Raw genomic sequence first — 6796 nt, 5'->3', positions numbered from 1 at the left:
ATTCTGTTTCCCCTTGTCTCCATCCACAGCTTCCCAAATGCATTCAAGTGCACTTGTAAAAGGATACATCTTTTTGTCCTTTTCTTGTACATTATTCTGTAGCCACATTCTCTGCACCTGATAGGATCTCTTGCCTTTATTTCATTTTCCGTATGACATTCTGATGTTATGGAGGAAGACAAACGAAGTGGGCAAAAAAAACCAGCATTGTTAATGCACAGATAACTTTGAAAAGTTGTGACAGTCAAATTCCTATTTGTGGCAAACACACAGAGCAAGTGTAGTGAATCTGTATCAAGAGCTGAATGATAACAAGATACCATGAAAAGAAGAAAAAGAGAAAATAAAAAGCAAGCTTCACTTACATTAAGATAAAAGAGAATCTTGCTAAAAATCACCCAAATACTACTGCACATAACACATTCCACACTTGATACTGGACTGTTTACTAATGAAAATTTCAGCTCAGCCCTCCAAAGCCCAGAGTCTGTTTTCTTAAAATACAAAATATTTCAGGGATTCCTGAAAATCACCTATTTTTAAGTTGTTGATTTATCCATAGGTAATAGGTAGAATTTGACTACAGTATGTCAGTGAAAGCTGAGTGCCCTTACAGCACTGTCAATAAAACATGCAGAGATGGAGGAGCTCCACACAGCAATAAAAGCTGTAGGGAATTACTTCCACCACTGCATATGTACCCCATATATGTGTTATCATCAATGCATAAAGCTTTAAAGATCGTCAGGATACACACTGCAGGATACTATTTGTACCTATGTACCCTTCAGTATAATAACTAAGCATTATTCATTATTAAAACACCAAATCTCCAGTAACAAATAATAAAAAAATCACTAATGTCTTTTCTTTACCTCCACAAATGTAAATCATTGGCTGCTGCTTTGGAGGCTGAACGTCCTTCTGTGAATCCATGTTCTAAACAAAAAACACACAACATACACATTAACTTGGGTTTGGGGTCTTTTGGTTTGTTTTTTTTTTTTTTTTTTTTTTTTCAAGGCATACACAATCATTTTAATATCTCAATCTAAAGCTAACAGAAGATGAAATCACTTCCTTAAAAGTAAATACAAACAAATTCCATCTATATTTGATACACAGGACATGGGTTAATTCACCTTGAAAGAGACTTCAGAAAGTGATCTAGTTCAACTTCTTAAAAGCAAAGTAACATCAGGTTTCATAGAGCTTTACCAATCTGGTATAGAAAACCTCCAAAGATGAAAACAGCATGATATTTTCTATTAAACAGTATTTTAAACATTAAAGCCCAATGAGTAACATTTTCTTTCCTCCTTCCTGCCAATGTTAAGAATTTCCTTGCTGGAAGTGTAAAATTCAGTAATTTCTTTAATATCACTCATGTAACAATGGTGCTAACAAAGAAGATGAGCCTTGTCATCTTTCCTCTCCCTCTGACACACTAGCTAACCCAATGTACTTTTCATTGTTCTAAGTTACAGAAATCCTGGGAACAGACTGTGGGTAGAAGAGTAATAGGAATTAAAAAGTAAAACAAAGCCCCAAACAATGAGGGGCCAGAGCGATGAAATTCCAGCCTTCAAATTCTACCAAATCAAGAGTGATAATTCAAGGCTACTCTTCAAACATCTCTTAATGCCCTATAACGGTTTTGATTGTTCAGACTTATTTGAAGACAAGTGTTTCTTCATAGCATCAGACTGAATAGTTACATATATTCCACAAACACTCTACCAAGCTTTAAGTAATCCTGTCCTAACATGTAAATGTACTTGCAGCCATGAATTTTAAGGTGATTACTGTACACAGATAAACACTTCTTTTTCCACCCAATGCAAGTCTAGAAAAGAACATTAATATTTCCTTGTAGGTTTTTTGAGGCTGCTGTTTTCTGTATTCCTGTTCTGTCTGACACAGAAGACAAGAATTCCTAACCCTTATGCCAGTAAATAGCCTTCTTGATGCTTCCTTATGAGAATGGCTCTCAGATGCTTTTGCTTAATATGACAGCAAAGATTATTTCCCTGATCTTCAGAGTTTGTTTCAGCATAAATTCAGCTGGGAAAATTACGATACTGAAAACAGGACAGGGACAGCTCATACTTTAAGAGTCTGATCAACACTTATAAACACATCTTGTTAAAACTCCCACATTATCACTCCATTTAAGAGAACTGGAAAGAATCCATTAAACTCTACAGCTTTCAATTATGCTACACCATAACCATAGTGGCACCTTAACTTGCATGCGCTACAGTTTTTTTGTGTCAGCACATTACAGTAAGATATGAGCAGTCACCCACTGGCACTGGAAAACAGCAGACTCTTCTAAAATACAGAGCTAAACTAAGGTGGATCACAGCTGTAGCTACATAACTTGGGTTAGTGCTGCTTGTGCTGCAAAATTATACTGCTGTTAAGGGCAGCAGTGAACTACAGTTATGTGTTTTGTAGGGAGGTGATATAATTTAGCTGGCCTTCACATACCCTGCAACCCTAAGTGCCACCAAGCTGACAGAGCCAACAGGCACAGCGATGCACCAATGTGTGCGGGTCATCCGGTCCAACCTCTGCTTAAGCCGGATCATTCTAGAACACATGACACAAGAGTGCACCCAGATGGTTCTTGAATATCTCCAGTGAGGGGGAGTCCGCAACCTCTCTGAACAATCTGTTCCTGTACACAGTCACCCACACGGTAAAGTTCTTCCTCCTACTCAGGTGGAAGTTCCTGTGCCTCAGTTTCTGCCTGCTGCCTATTGTCCTAGTGCTTGGCACCACCAAGAGGAGCCTGACTTCATCTTCTTGGCACCCTCCACTTCAGATATTTTTACACATTAATGAGGTCCCCTCTCAGAGCATCTCTTATGCACCCGTAAGAGAGGCCAACCCGCTCCTTCACGTCCCGCAGAGCCCACGAAGAAGGGCAGACAGCCCTTCTCACAGCCCACGGGTCCCAGGCTCCCCATCCCGCCCCAATTCCGACCTCCCCCACCGTCCCGGGGGTCTGGCACGCAGGAGCGAAGCCCACGAGGCTGGTCCCGGCCTTTCCCTACCCACCACAGCCACGCCACCACGGCCCAGCAGCGAAGGGAACACACAAACACCCGGAGCAGCCCCGCGCCGCTCGCCTGCTGCCGCAGCTCCGCCGGCCTCGCCGCCTCCCCGGCGCCCGATGATGACGAGCGCCCGGCGCCGGCGGAGGCGGACCGTGCGTCACCCCGCCATCAGGTCCGGCCTCCGCAACATGAATAGTAATTAGGTGGAGAAAGTAATAAATATTCAACTATGGGTGTTAACCACCTGAGAAAAAAAAAAAAAAAAAAAGGCACACAGCCTATTTTAAGGTACAAGTTTCCATATGAATAGCAGTGTTAGTTTCCAATGAAGAAAGTAGGCAGTTGCACGGTTAGGTAAAATCAGCCCCAAGGTAGCCGGCGTTTTCATTCTTTTATTTGGCTGTACCCAACATACTCGGGATGCAGAATGCCCCGCGCCAGGTCTGGTCATATGGCTCCGGAGTTTTAAACCACCGAGGTGTTTTACGTCAAGGTCCTCTCTGTTTTCAGAACAAGTTTACCTAAAATTCGTGGATAAACCCGGCATCTTGGTATTTTGATGTCGTGGTCGGTATCATATATACCCACATGAAGCCAAACATACATATTACACATTTTAAGTGCAAGGTCCTATCATGAAAGAAATTCATATGTTGGTATTTCCCGATGTGCTGAACTAAAATACTGCAGGCAAGGTTTGAAATGACACCGGTTGCTCTGTCACTGGCTCCACGCCGCTGGCGGTAGGAATTTTGAATCTTCGATTGGCATTTTGTAGAATCAGATATCTTTGCTTTATTCTCCCCCCGCCCCCCCCCCCCCAAATGTTTAACGAATAGTATGTTTTGCGAATATTCCAATTTAAACTACTAGAATATTCAAAGGTTCTCTAGTTTAAGGAAAGGTCTCCTTCTGTTCCTGAATACTGAATAAAAATTGTTTCCTAAGCACTCAAATTAATACGGATGAGGTTTTATCAGTTGTAATTCATTGATGTTCTCCTACCAGCAAACCACCTTCATATATGAGTTGTAGCTTACCTAAAACTAACTCGGGTAATAATAAATAGTTTTAGTTTTCCTAATTTTGTGTTTGAATTAAACGTAATGAAATCACAGTAATGACTTTAGACTTGCTTCTTCACACTGCTGTGTAAGAATAAAGCTAAGCATAACTTTTGGAGTGTCAGAATAAAGCACGGGCAAGAAAAAGAGTCTGTAAAAGGCAGAGGTATTAGATTATAGGTTAACTACTTGCATCCTCTTCTCCTCCACGGAGCCGCGGGTGTGGGTGCGTACCAAGAGGTTGAAACAGGAGAAAAACAGCCTGAACTCTATCTTTCCTGGTAAACGCATGCTAAGAAATTACCAACTCCTAAATAAGCAAAGAAAAAAAAAAAAAAAAAACCCTGGTATTATTTCTCTAGGCTCTCTAGTATTTAAAAAATGCGTTTGTCAAACCGATAAATTTAAAAGGACTTACTAAGAATACCTCCATGAAAAATTTAGTTAATCCTGTGAAAATAATGTCTCAATTATTAAGAAAGAAATAATGTAATTGCTTTATTATTGGCTTCCTTTAACCATTCCCTTGGAAAAATAAGATGCTTTACCAGATCTTGAAGCTTCGGTTACTTCAGCCGTTTCCGATAAACCTGCCCCTTACGAGAGGAGCGCTTTAGTAACTCCCATTCCCACGGGCTGGTAAATTCTAGCCCTAAAGATGCTCCTTTGGATTTAGAGTAGCAGAAAGTGTTGAGACTGTGTGGGAGACTCCCACTGCTCTGTAAAGTGAAACAGGTCTTGGGGAGTTGGTAGGCAAGTGAGAGGAAAGGCTTGTGCGTCGAGATGGGGCGGGCACAGGGGCAGAGGTACTTTTGACATGGGAAGCCGTAACGGAGCGCAGTGCGACTGTTGCAGAATGTTTTGCCTCTTTTTACTTGTTAGAAGTAGCGTTCTCAGGTTTTGGTTGGGGATTTTTTTCTTTGTTTGCTTGGTTTTTGTTGGGGTGGGTTTTTGGGAGAGGGACTTTTTTTGTTAAATCACGCTTTCTAATGTGACACTTCTGTGTATTGCATAAAATATCACATTACGACATGTTACATTTCTTGGATATTTTTAATCCAACTCGCATAAGTCCATCCAGGTTTGAGTGACGGAGACAGAGCTTGCAGCCGTTGTGTCCCTCTAGTAAGCTTCCAATTTTACTGAGAAGGTATCTTATAAATAAATATAAATATTTGAAAAACAATTTTGTTCAAAACAGACGGTACTACAGAAAGCACTTTCAGAAAAGTTCTATTACATTACAGAAAGTTTCTAGTGTTTTCTCCTTTTAAAAAGGAAGGGGAAGATACCCCAAGAGTCTTTCTCTTTTTAGCCATAACTGTTACCTTGTAGTCAAATAAACCGATATTCTTTCCCTAAAAATGACGATTTCCGCCGGCTCTGGGTCGGGAATTTTTAAGCCCGTGTTTCCTCGGCCGCCTCTCAGGCTGCCTCACGCCAGGAGGGATGCGAGAGGCTGGAGGAGCGGAGTTGCCAAAGGGGAAGGCTGAGAAGTTGTCAGACCCCACGTACAGGGATGACGTTACTTAAGCCTGAAGTTTGTTTATTTAAATGTAGGTGTCGCTTTTAGAGTCGGTTTTAGGTCTCTCGTTCAGGTCTGAAATTCCCCATCTCGCCGGTGTGAAGCCAGCAGATAGGCGAGTAGCCTCACGTTATCCTTGCCGAGCCCAGGAAACACAGGCATCCACGTACTCGTAGTTTTGGCAGTTTTGTGTTTGTTTGGTTTGGGTCGATTTTTTGGTGGGTTTTTTTGTTTTGGTTTGGTTTTTTTAGTATACGGAAAAACTAAAACCACAGCAAAACCCAGGCGCCAGGTTCTCAATAACTACAAGGTTTTAAACAAATTTAACAGGAGTACCCCTTAGGCCGTTCACGACAGGACAAGATGTGAAAAATGTGCTCTACTAGGTAGCCATGGAGAATGGTCCTTCCTGGAATCTCTGACAAAAAGTACCGGGGGAGACTCGAGGACGATCTGTGCAGTTCTGGAGTCGAGGATCCTCCACGATTGCTTTGAAGGCAATGTACTTGACAAATGCTCTGTGACTGTTTTGGTCCTGGGCTGTCGGTTAAATAGGTGTTAATTAACTCAAATTAACTAGCACCCTTATAAACCAAGCTTAAAGGCTGTGGTGCAGATAAGGCTTATTATCCGTGAGTGCCTCAGGCACCCCTGAGCCGTCCCTTAGTGCCGGCGCCCCTGCCCCTCATTCCCCCTCCACCGGGAGCGGAGCAGCCTCTGGCAGAGGCGGGAAAACCTCTCCCTCACTGGGTGCCTGAGGAGAAGCAGAGCAGGGGCAGGAACGACTCAGGGGCGCTTAACAGTGGGCTGGGTGCGGCGGGGGCCGCGGGGCTGAAGTATAAAGCGTGAGGAGCGGGGCGAACCTCGCCAAGTGCTCCCTGGCGTCCCTGAGGAGCGGGCTGGGCACTCCCGGTATCCTCAGGCTCCCGGGCAGGGGCCGAGCGCGGAGGGGGCGGGGAGGCAGCGGTTGGTGAGGGCGGGTAGTTCAAACCCGAGCGAGGGAAAGCGGCGGCGGCCGCACGCGAGGGGCCGGTGTGGGTGGGGAGAGGCGAAGCGGCTCCTCGCCAAGGGCAACGGGCCTAGGACCGAGCGGCGAGAGCTGCTGAAGTCACTCCAGCCCACATTCACTCCTGCTCCTCGCC

The sequence above is a fragment of the Coloeus monedula genome (genome assembly GCF_965178545.1).
Source record: "Coloeus monedula genome assembly, chromosome: 1".
Taxonomy (NCBI): domain Eukaryota; kingdom Metazoa; phylum Chordata; class Aves; order Passeriformes; family Corvidae; genus Coloeus; species Coloeus monedula.
Note: the sequence above shows the minus strand (reverse complement) of the source record.